The sequence below is a fragment of the Nyctereutes procyonoides genome, unplaced genomic scaffold, assembly GCF_905146905.1.
Source record: "Nyctereutes procyonoides isolate TBG_1078 unplaced genomic scaffold, NYPRO_anot_genome, whole genome shotgun sequence".
NCBI lineage: Eukaryota > Metazoa > Chordata > Mammalia > Carnivora > Canidae > Nyctereutes > Nyctereutes procyonoides.
Window position 1 is genome coordinate 27,680,580 of NW_026575135.1, and position 12,793 is coordinate 27,693,372.

The following is a 12,793-nucleotide window of genomic DNA, read 5'->3' on the forward strand; positions in this document are numbered from 1 at the left end:
AGTTCTCAAAGTGGTCTCTAGGACTCAGACGGAAGCTTACAATCAGGTCTAGGCTAGTCCTGCCATTTATTAATCATGTGACCCAGATGGAGTCAATCTCTAAGCCTATTAAACTCCTTGCCTTGCCCTGCTCAGAAAGCATTATAACAAATGAGCAAGTTATGTTCACAGGTGACTCATCAAGACATTATGGGAAAACTGCTAAAGAACAAGTCAGAGTGGTCCTCTGTTGTACAAACCTATGATTCCCAAATATATCCCATATTACTACAGCCTTCAGAACAGATTGGTAAGCCCCCTCCAAAAAAGTTTTTTTTAAAAAAGCTGTTATTTGCTTTCCCCAAAAGATTAGTATTAAGAGAATAATACAGTAACAGTGACTACCATGGGTAGGGAAAACGTAACTCCTATTATAAAATATATGTATATGCCAGTTGGTGTGTTTGTTTTTTGAAGTCAAACAGAAGGGGCTCATTGAATAGGAAAAACAGAGAAAAGAAAGCAACCAAGGAAGTGGAAATGTCAATGAATAGAAATTTCAGCAGAAAAGAAGACCTCAGAGTCACAACAGAAGCCCAAAGAATTTGCAAAATCACTGGAGAAAGCATTAATCTTTCTGCAGGGGTCTGGCTAGTAGGTTGGAGTAAACTTTATTTAAATCTCAGATCTCAAAGGTGACCTTCTCTGATAGGGGGATTTCATTCTGCCTTGGGGAACTCTAAATTGTTAGAGAATGGAAGGAAAAGAGAGTCAAGCCCTGGTGCTATGCAGCCAGCACTACAGTTGTGAATTTGGAGGATTAAATCTGGCACTAATCAGCAAACATTGTAGCTGAGTTCTCTGAGTGGCAGGCTAACAAGCAACCCAGTCTACTCTTTTGGATTAGAAAAGGGAAAATAGCCCATAGGTTTGCAAAGTCTTTAAGAGAACTCCAGTCAAGTCAGCTTAGAATGATTTCTGTAGGTTTCGTTTGAGAGGTGCAATCCTGGTACTCCAGGGCAATTCTGAGGGTCTCCAATTTTCTTTTTTTTTTTTTTTCCTCTTCTTTTTTTATTTCCTCATAGTTTTCCTGTCAAGTCACTCTCTCAGACTTGTGGTACGACTGGCTACCGAGACGGAATGTTCCCAGTAAATTCACTTTAGCCTTCAGCCTCTCCACTCTGGCTGCTGCGGTCAGCAGGGCTCAGGGCTCAGCCTTTATTGTTCATGATGCCATTTACCCACTCACGGGACTCAGATAGGAAGCTCTCGACTCTGACACAGGAGATGCTCAGCCCCTCTGCCCTCTTCCTTTGACCTTCCAGTTTAGGTTTCCTGTTTCTGTTTCACATTTTGTAGTACATTCTGATCTTGGTTTGTTGGCTGGTTGAGTTTTTCCTCCCTCACACACTGAATTTTCTCTTCCCTCCTATTCCCAATCCAGTGATTAGTTTACAGCTTTCACAATTTCTTTACTACTTCCTGTTCTGCAGGAATTGAGGCAGAATAGGAGAAAATTAAAAGAGGATTTAAATTGTTTTTTACTGGGACACCTGGGTGGCTCAGTGGTTGAGTGACTGCCTTTGGCTCGTCATGACCCTGGGGTCCTAGGATAGAGTCCCACATCGGGCTCCTGCAGGGAGCCTTCTTCTCCCTCTGCCTATGCCTCTGCCTCTCTCTCTGTGTCTCTCGTGAATAAGTAAGTACGTAAATAAATAAATAAATAAATAAATCTTAAAAAAATAATAAATCTCTTTTTACTGGTTTCAGTAGTGCTATGTGATATAGGAGGGTTTTTTTTTTCTTTTTTTGGGAAAAAAACATTGTTGTAATTGTTATGAGACCTCATATGACAGTAAATGGTCACATGGGTTGGGGCAACTGACTTTCAAATTCTGCCACATATTGGATGAGTTACTTACAATAAGTTAGTGAACATCTATAACCTCGGGTTTTTTTCCGTAACATCAGAATATCAGAATTGTTCAGATATAATGAGATAATTTGAGGTGGAAGCAACCTTGTTGAGACACTCTAGCCCTTACTATAACTATGACTTGGACTCATACTACTGTTGCCATTTTACTATTTAGAGTCTGTTAACTGCTTCTCAAAGGTTCCCGTTTGCCGTGGGAGTGCTTTTTAGCAAAAAAAAAAAAAATTCATTTCCTGTGTCTTAAATATGCTGCAAAGAGTAATGTGTGCTTTGCTTTGACTGAAAAGATCAAACATATAAGTTGTAAAAGGCTAGAACCATGTGGTTTGTCCTACACATGACACAGTGTGTTTGTGTTTGTGTGCTGTGGAGTAGGACACGGTGCTCCAAGAGTTTGACAGCCTCCATCCTCAGAGTGTCTCAGGAGAGGTTACAGTGGCCAAAGCCCCAAGGCTGGTTGCCTCTGGCCACAAGCACCAGTATCTCTTTATTTCCCAGTTTCTATGTTATGCTAGGACATGACAATTGGTAATACTAACATGGTGAAACTCTGCCAACAGAAGATGAATTTGGTAGATTCTTTATATATAATAAGTGTATGCACACATACATGAATGCATATATTTATGTTTTTGTTCTTATTTGTATTTTTTAGGTGAGAAATGATCTAAGGAGTAGATAACATTCATTTCTTTTATTTTTTTAAAACATGATGGTTTATGGAAAATTAAAATCAAGCAACATAGCATTTTAGGGAATAATTATAAACTACCTGTCAGAAGAACTTAGTTGCCTCATTCATGGGTTAGTTAAGTACTTATTATTGGACTTAACACATAAATAATAGTATGTTTCAGATTTTCATTAGGCTCATAGGATTCTCTGAACCACATGAGGTGCTTACTAAATCCCCCTTAAATGAATGTCTACCTTATGAAAGTGCATTGGCTATTTCTTAAAGCAATGAGACAAATGGGCAACGTGGAGGGTGTGGTTTTAAGTTTTATTAATTTAAATTTTGTGTCAAGATAATTAGCATGAAAAAATGATATCCTGCTTCATAAAAGATCTGGAGCAATGGTAGAGATAGAATCACATGCTGAATGAATTATATATTGTGTTTTGTTTGGTTTGGTTTGGTTTACAAAATCATCTGGACTGGATTTATGGAAAGTTTCCTTGTCTTCTCATAGAAACCAGTCCTCCTATCTTCATGTTTGAGAATTATAAATTACTGTCATCCATCTACAGGAATTTTTGGGATATCATTTTGTACTTTAGACATAATACAGGATACTGTTCACTCTGTGTTGTGCTCAGGAATTTCACATCTGCATTCCCATTATTGTGAAGCCCTCTATTTAGAGTACCTGTTTCTACATCTTGGCCTCATTTTATTTAAATACTCTGCTGTGGTTGATTAACCACAAGCTACATAAGCTGTAAAAAAGAAAGAAAGAAATAACTCCATACAGAATTATTGTCAATAGAAGGTGACACAGGCTGAACTAATAATAAAAGTTAAATGGAGAATATATCAAATTAATGTATGGCATAGTCCCAAATTCCATGGAAGGACTGGTTTATTGTGACATTAGGGGAAGTAAGCAGAGGCTTCCTTGAAAGGCTAGTTATTTTTGAATTTCTGAAGGGCAAAGTAACCTTTACATAAATGCAGTCTATGAGAGTCTAAGATGAAATTTTAGTATTTCTGTATAATTTTCTTTGTAATGATGTTATAACATTCCATATTCTTTATAGTAAATACATCCAAGTATAACTTCAGGAATAAAATATGCCATTCTCTGCAATAGGGAGCTAGTAGGAAATAAATTATGTTATAAAGCATACTTATTAAGCCATGTCCAGAGAAAGGAAGCAATTCTAAGTCATTGACACTGATTATGTCAGTCACTCACCAAAACCTCACTGAATATTAGAACTGGCATTATAGTAGTTAAACCGAAAAAGGTAGTTATAGGTAAATAAAAGAATATATAATTTTACTCACTGAGGAATAAATGTAAAGAAGCTATTATCTAACTAGAGCAGCCACAACAGTTATTATGGGATGCAAGAGGTGTTAGGACACATCCGCTAATATTTTGAGTGTGACAGATGGCAGGGCAACTGATCATTCCTGTAATTGATCTCTACCTATCACTTTGGAGTGGGATGAAAAGACTGAATGAACATTGTGTTCTTGGGTTGTAGGCATCAATAATGGCAGTGGCAGCAGTGGCATAGGCTGTCTCAGAAGCAAACCTATGCCCATGCTGCCTTTTTGCCATTTCGGAAGTTCTAATGAGATAATACTGAAGATAATCTAGGCCAAGGCTCACTCAGCTGAGTCACCACGTTCTGCAACTGTGTCCCAGAAAATGTGTGTTTTCAGTGCATTCGGTGATTCACTCATATTCCTGAAACTCAAGACCTGGTCCATAAATCAGAAATACTAATTTATGAATCAGAATTCTTCCCAATGATTAGAATGCTTATAAACCCTGCCAAGAGCAAACTGCTCTTTTCTCATAACAAGCTGCGTAGGAAACTGATTTCTCATGACCTAGTTACTTTGATGGTATAAGAAAAGGTATAAGAATAGTTTTAAAAAAAAGAATAATTTTTTTAAAAGATTTTATATATTTATTCATGAGAGACACACAGAGAAAGGCAGAGACATAGGCAGAGGGAGCAGCAGGCTCCATGCAGGGAACTCGATGTGGGACTTGATCCCAGATCCCAGGATCACGCCCTAGGCAGAAGGCAGACGCTCAACTGCTGAGCCACCCAGGTGTCCCAAGGATAGTTTAAACCAAATGTTTTGTAATAAATTACTCCTGTTTCACAATGGAGAACTGGACTCAACACCTCTTCTATGTCCCATATCTTGTCTCTTGCACAGTATTGAATGCTGAACAAGAGGGCTTTCCTGGATATCATGGATCAATTTTTCTACCAGATCCTTCCTGTTGCACATATCACATTGGGATAGGTTAGTATCAAAATTAGAGAGTGCTTTTAGTGGTCCAGGACTCACATTTTCTTCCAGTTTCTCAATTAGCACAATTCTCTAAGTTCTTAAAGTTTTCTTTGCTCAAATTTCAGCTTACATGGTATTTAAGACTCCAGACTCGCCCACCTCACTCACCTCACATAGTGATATGTGTGCCATAGGATGACTGTCCCAATATCTTGGCTTGATTTCTCTAATCTTAAAAGTGATGATAGCCAATAAATATCAGAAAACAACAACAACAAAAAAAAAAAAACAGAGTTCTGGACATACTGATGGAAGGAGAGACCTTTCCTTGGGCCTTTCACTTTGAGAAAAGTATGTAAGCATGGACTTTCCCTGGTAGTACATGGAGATTTTCTTGACAAAAAAAAAAAAAAGTGTTAATAGCTACCATTTATGAAGGATTTGCCATGGGCCAGTGAATAGTACTAAGGAATTTGCCTATAGCTTCTAATTTTATCTTGACAACAGTGGAATGTTACAGACATTATTAAATCCATTTAAGAATTAATAAATTGAAGTTCAGATAAATTAAAATAAATAGTTAAGGTTATTGAATTCTGTAAGTTCAGAGATCCAGTACTTAAATCTGTCTAGCTTTAAAGTCTAACCATTAGACTTTGGTCAGATTGACTGGATTCTAACCAATTGGCATACTGCCTCCAAGATAGTTATTAATGAGGCTTTGAGCATGGCTTCATTTTACACTCTTGCAATTACCTTGAGTTTGCCTTGTTTTATCCGCCCTATGCCACTTGATTACACTCATATTAAGCATTGTTTTCAGTACCTAGGTGTTATGAAATACTTATAATGCTTAGCATGTTTTCCTTCATACCAATTACCATTGATAATTTTGTATTGACAACCGGTCTCCTCATATGATCTGCCTAGATGATTGCCTTCTAAGAAGTCTTTGCTCTCTAGTGATAGACTGTGATCTTGCTGATCTTGAACTCTTTGATAACTATGATGTCAGTCACAGTGAAATTACTGGGCCCCTTCCCTCTTGTTAAGATGCTACTATTAGTAGGCCCAGATATTGTACTGGCAATAGAAAGTCCAAAGAATTGGACTTTATTTTGGTTTAGGGGTTGATTTTTTTTTTCATGCTGTAGGCTTGACTGTGAGATAAAGGTATTTCACATCTTTTCCTTTATCCTAATTTAAATTATGAATTATGGTTATATAAATGACCTACTCACAATCTGTAATGATTAATCACTGTGGACTATCAGAAATAAGGGAGATACTGAGTTGTGTCCAGTTCTCGCTGCAGTAACTCTAATGCAGTCCTTTTTGCTCCCATCACCCACCACAGCTGGAAAACACTAAATTGAAGGATAGGGAAGGTATAAACCTAGCAGCTAGATTTTGGAACTTACAATAAGGGAATATATGTGTGTTATTTGTTGGGTAGATTGGTACCCAGGGTTTCTTATTTATATAGTTATTTATATAAGTCAAGTTCATTACTAAACTTAATTTTAATATTCATATAAATGTATGTTACCTTCAAGCCTCTTTCTAATTTAAAATCTTCCCTGAATTTAAACAAATGTCCATTCTTTTATAGCTACAGCAATGATTCTTCCTTTTTAAAGATTAGGAAGCCTTTTGAAATGTTGAATATTTCCTCTCAAGATCAGTGATCTTTCGTTAATGAATTCATTGCATACATATGTATTAGTAAGTATAATTTCCAGTAGTTTTTGTTTGGAAAAGCACATCAGGACACAAAATCTGCCATTAATTAAACAATGCTTTAATTTTTTTTTCTGCTGGTCACACCAACTATTTCATACATTGTTGAAAGGTGATAGAACACATATCTGCCAGATAAACTTTTTTCTATACCACAATAATAAACATATGGAGTCACAGACCTTTTATCATATCTCTTTGCCCCATCTCTCTCTTCTTTAATCATATCTAGGGTTCCCGTTATGTAATGGGTTAATGGTCATGGAATTACAGTAAATAGTATATCCTGACAATATTGTAAGAATATAGGAGAAATCACTCAAGTCCAGTCACAATCCACACATACATTAAATGTTACCTGCTTTAGGAACTGTAAATAACTGCACAAAGAACCTTAAAAAGTAATTAGAATGCTTGTTTCAAAATCAAATTTGTTTATTTTTGTCATTATTATCATACGACAGTATTGCTGTTCTAAACCCTAGAAATGTATGATCAAATCCAGCAGGGTTGAATTTAGAAAACATTAAAGGTGATGGTGAATAGGAACTGTTAATTGAAATAAAACATGCCCAGCCCAATTCTGTAAATCCAGTTCTTCCCAACACTATAGCAAAACTGTCTTTAGTAGAATATATGTTAATGAAATTTGGAGTGTCCTAAGGATATATTTTTCACTGTTGTAAAAGGGAAACATTTTTTCTCATTTTTATAATGAACTTTAGAGTATATTAAAGACAATATGTTCATATGTCTGAATAAATGTGTTTATATATTAAAACTTGTTTAACTGTAAGGAAAAGAGATCTATTCCAGCTAGCTCAAGAAAACAGAGGAGTTATTGTAAAAACACAAGTGGAATGTATGGGAGAAAAGATTTCAGGGGAGCTGCTAAGTTCTAAACCTGCCAGGAATGGAGACCACAGGATCATTCTAGGATTGAGAGCAGCTCTCAAGATGGCCACAGCCCAGTTGGAAAATATTCATCCTTTCTCTTATGCTTTGCTATTAATATAAAGCTACTAAAAATAACATTTGCTTCCTTTCTCCCCACTACTGACTTTGACTCCTTTCTATAGTTTGCTTTCCCAAATGATTTTGTCTAAATCATGCCCCTGATTTTGACTCCCTGTGAAATTTCTTACCCCAATTTATAGTATCATTTATTTTCACCTGCATCAATACTGAAAAATTCTGTTATATTGCCTATTTCGGATACATGGAAACCACATCACATTGTCTTATTTAGATTTTCTTATTAAGTGCAAGTCTTTTAGGCAAGAAGCAAAGGTCAACCACTCCTTCATATATTGGGTCACCTTGAGTTAGAGACCCTCCCCTTACGCTCTCAGCCATAGCCCAACAGGAAGGTGGGGCATGTGAGGATTTCTTTCTAAAGTCTCTGAAATCTCTTTGAAAAATGATAAATCTAAATAGGATTGTGTTAAAGTCAATATTTTGGCGCCTTTTTTTGTGGTTCTTTTACTTTTATCCCTAAGGTATAGCATGCTTTTTTTTTATCAGAATATTTTATATTTTAAGTTAAATCATCTTGAATCCAAAGTCAGCCTCATTTAGCCAAGGTTTGTGCACTTCATAATATGAGTTACAGATCTTGAGGGATTCTTTCTTACTTCTATTTCCATTTTCCTATTTCCCCATTTCCTGCTCCTCCTTTAAAAATACAGTAAATGATAGGTAATCCAAGAGATGTAGAATAACAACAGCAAAAATTATGCATTAGATATATAATTGGAAATTTCAGTGGTGGTTTAATCCAGGTTCTCAAAAGTGGCACCAAGAAACTATTTCTTAGCATCTCTCCTTTTTTTGGTTTTCTAGCGCTGCCTCCTTCCAGAGGCACATGTTTCCCTCTGGGGGTTCCCTCAGCACCTCCAGGCTTATATCGTCATGTTCTAACTTCTCTAATAGTTTCAACCGGAATCCCAGAATTAATATCTCTTCTTAGCTTGTCTTGCATTACATATCAAAAAACGATTATTGGGTTAAAGAGATGGATAACAGTGATTTACACAGGCAACCTGTTTGTACCTTTAATAAGGAAGAAAGGATTAATCTCACCAATACTACTTTGATTAGGTAGAGAAGAGAAGAATAGAGAAGGGGTGGTTCCAAAAGGAAAATCAACTTTCTGTTCTTGGAAAAAGAAAATGAGGAGGAAAGGATATTTATCTATAATAAATACAAGAGAAATTGTGCTGCATGTTTTAAGCTTTCCATAGCATCGATCATGCAACCTAAACAGATTTTAAATGATCATTAAATAGCTATGGAACATTTGCTCAAACAAAACTAGTTTCATGGGGATAGAACTGGATTTTGTTATTGTATGAACATTTGCTTTTATTAAGAGAAGGAGCCCTACAATTACCATTCCCCTTCTTGTTTAACTATGCATCCTTCTTTTTCTTGTCCAGAGCCCTTAGTCTCTCCTTATCAAAGCATGCTGCTCGAAGAAAAGGCAGGAAATTTAATCGCACTACAGTATAATAACATAATAGCAAGTAGAAGTACTTCCTCTCTCTGGAGTACATGCCTTTTACAAAAAATAAATCAAAATTTTGAGGTTAAAAAAATTCAACCATTTACATATTCAAGAAATATTCATTGAGCACCAATGTGTTTCCTGGCTTTGGGGATATCTGTTTTCCTGGCACTACACTCCAGAGAAATTACATCCCTGCTAATATATTAGGTGAACTCAACAAGAGAAAAGGGTATTCTTAGTTTATTGTTGGAAGGCGTTTTACAGCCTTGTGGTTCATGTGGAGATCTTAGTCCTATTTATGCAGAAGAGGGAATGGGGCAGGGCTGTCACTAACAGCCCCATCTTTCCAACTGGATAGTTTTTTTCTAAAGTAAACATGTTACAGGAAAAACATATACATTCTATAAGTGCAATTTGAAAGCTATTGCCTCAACATCTCCTCGGATCTAAAATTAATGTCTCTTCTATGCAATATTTCTTCCTAGAATGTGAGGATTTATCAGTTGGGTTTGTCTTGTGTAGATTTGTTCAGCAAATCACTTGGGCCCTATGATGCTTGCATCTCAGTTTTAGCGTTCATGCCTAGAAACAGTGTTCTCTTGAATAAATACGACTTCTGTTGCCCTTTTAAAGCCCATTTTCTGCTTATTCAGTGAGCATCCTCTTTATTTGTCCTCAAGTCTGGGTAGAGTAAGACTACACAGCGGAACCTGGGAACCCTCTCTCTAACTACACAAGCACATAGCTGGAGTTTGCATGTAGGGTGTGCATCTGTGTGTGGTGTTGGTCAGGACCTTTATGTTCCACCCTTATATTTTTTGCTTTCTCCCACCTATCGTATTCCATTCTCTCCCCATTATAAATTCTTAATACTTTCTTAAATTTACTATATAATTCAATAGTTAATGCATTGTATGTGTTTTCTTGTTTATTTTCTTGTCTGCTTGATTCATTCTCATTCATCCTTTAAGACACCATTCATTGATTACTTTCTGTGACACCTTCTTCCTATCTGTAAATATAGCCATTTCCTTTACTCTCTCCTGTCCTGTGACACTCTTTGTGGACCTTTGTTTGCCCTCTGTGCTCTGATTGGACTACATGTTTACTAAACCTATGATATCTAGGGATGCACATGCTCCACCTTGTTACCTCTTCATCTTTATTTTTTTTAATTTTTTTAAAGATTTTATTTATTTATTCATGAGAGAGAGAGAGAGAGAGGCAGAGGGAGAAGCAGGCTCCATGCAGGGAGCCCGATGTGGGACTCGATCCCAGGACTACAGGATCACGCCCCGGGCTGAAGGCAGGTGCTAAACTGTTGAGCCACCCAGGGATCCCCCTCTTCATCTTTATAATTAGAAAAAAATAGTAGATGTTTTACATGTTTGTTGAATGGATTAATCCCTAGGACGAGAATGTTTCATTTCATGAAGTACCTCCAGTTTCTATTAATAGTTCTCTAGAGAAATGTCTCAGCAAGGATCATGAAACTGAGTCTGAATGAAACCCCAAATTCTGTTGTCATCCACCAGTAAGGTGGGGTTTGAGAAGATGGAAATATATGTGCTTCTGTTTGCTATTCTTACCTAAGGACTACTTAAAAAAAAGTATCAGTTTTCTCCCTTCCTGTTAGTGTTTCAAGCACTTCTTCTGATAATGTGTTCCTTGTTTCTGAAGAATAAGATAATTTTTCTTCCCATGTGTTACTCAGCATCCCATATTTTCCATGAACATAGCAATCATCACAGTCTCTTGTGATTTTATATATATATATATATATATATATATATACACATAAGTCATATATATGGATAATATATAGGTGATATATATATAAATAACATATAGACTAGATAGATATAGATGATATAGATAGATATAGATATGGATATAGATATAGATATAGATATAGATATAGATATAGATACCTCCATCATATTTTCTTCTGGCTGTGATGTTATGGTGTTCAGGAGGGCTATTTTTGGTATACCAACATATCTCTGTGTTCTAGAACAGTTCCAGGCTATTATGGTAGGTGGTAGTTGCTCAGTAAGTGTTGGCTGAATTTAGAATCAGCTTAAATTAAGGGAAAGAGGATAATATAGGTCTCATGGTGGAAAGAAGAGTCCTAGAGAACTAGTATGTATATATGTGTAAGGGGAACAGTAGATACAGAAGCCATGAATTGTGAATAAGACAAATTGCGTAGAGTGCTTAAATATTTTTATGTAATTTTATTTGAATCCCAATTTTCTTATTAGTAAACTGCTACTACTCCAATCCAAAAACTAAATAATCCACATTTCAATAGTTTTATATTTTTAGTCTCATTGCTTAACCCATCAAAATAGATATGTGCATCAGCAAAAGAAAAAAAAAAGCACATAGCAGGTATTGAATAAATTACAACTGTTTGTGTATTTGTTCTCATTTATTGTTTAGTAGCATTAGTCTAATAGCCTGATTCAATTGTTAATGGATTAAAATAGCCAGAAAGGTAGAATGCTGTAAGGATTTCTTCCTAAACCCTTTCCCGAAGCGTCCCATTTCCTATATCATGGAGCAACCTTTACAGAATAATGAAATGATTTTTAATGGCCCTGGGCACCTGGGTGGCTTAGCTGTCTACTCTTGGTTTTTGTTCAGATAATGATCTCATGGGTCATAATCTCATGGGTCATGGGTTTAAGCGCTGCATCAGGCTCCCCACTCAGCTCAGAGTCTGCTTAAGATTCTTTATTTCTGCCCACCCCCCCCACTCTCTCTCTGTCTCTCTAAGTAAATAATTAATAAACTGACTTATTATAGCCATAATGTGAAATGCAAGTGCATCCATTCTGTATGTTGTATAATGTCTACATGCTTTTTTCCCCATGTTTTTCTAGAAATATTTTCTACAACTTAAAATATTATATATATGTATATATGGTATATGTTTTATGGTATAAATATATATTATAAAAGTAATGTATAAAATGTATAAAATAATATTATTTATATATATATATATATATATATATATATATATAATAGGTTTCTATACAATCAACTAAAGTTTAAGAAGCACTGCCAAAGCAGTAACTAAGAAACGTATTGAAGGGACATATTGAAGGTGATTATCGCAAGAAGGCCAGGAATGAAAAGGCTTGTGATGATAAGAAAACAAAATATGAGCACATGAATACACACACACACACACACACGCAAGCATGATTACGTCTCAGAAATGTGATAATAACCATTTATTTAAAGGAGTGCCAGTATCCATGTGCTGATCTTTACTAGTATTTTTAATTTCTCAATTCTATCAGTAGAAATCATGATTTAATGGTTTCAAATACTTAGAAACTATATAACTATGTCATTAAGAGCCTTTGGTATACCGCTTGCAATTTGAGGCTCTGACTTTTACTTTGTTGTGTTTCTTTCTTTCTACCTTCTTATCTGACTTTTCCAGACACCAGGGGTGAATCGTGTTCTTTCTGTCATTCGGGAAATATACAATGATTGTGGAATGGAGGATACTAATATATCCTATCATACAAGCATGAATTATTGATTGATCCATGCATCTATCTTTTTTTAATTGTGATAGTGGGCTGGGCTAATGGCAGATACTGACAAGGAATTAGAAGCCAGAAGG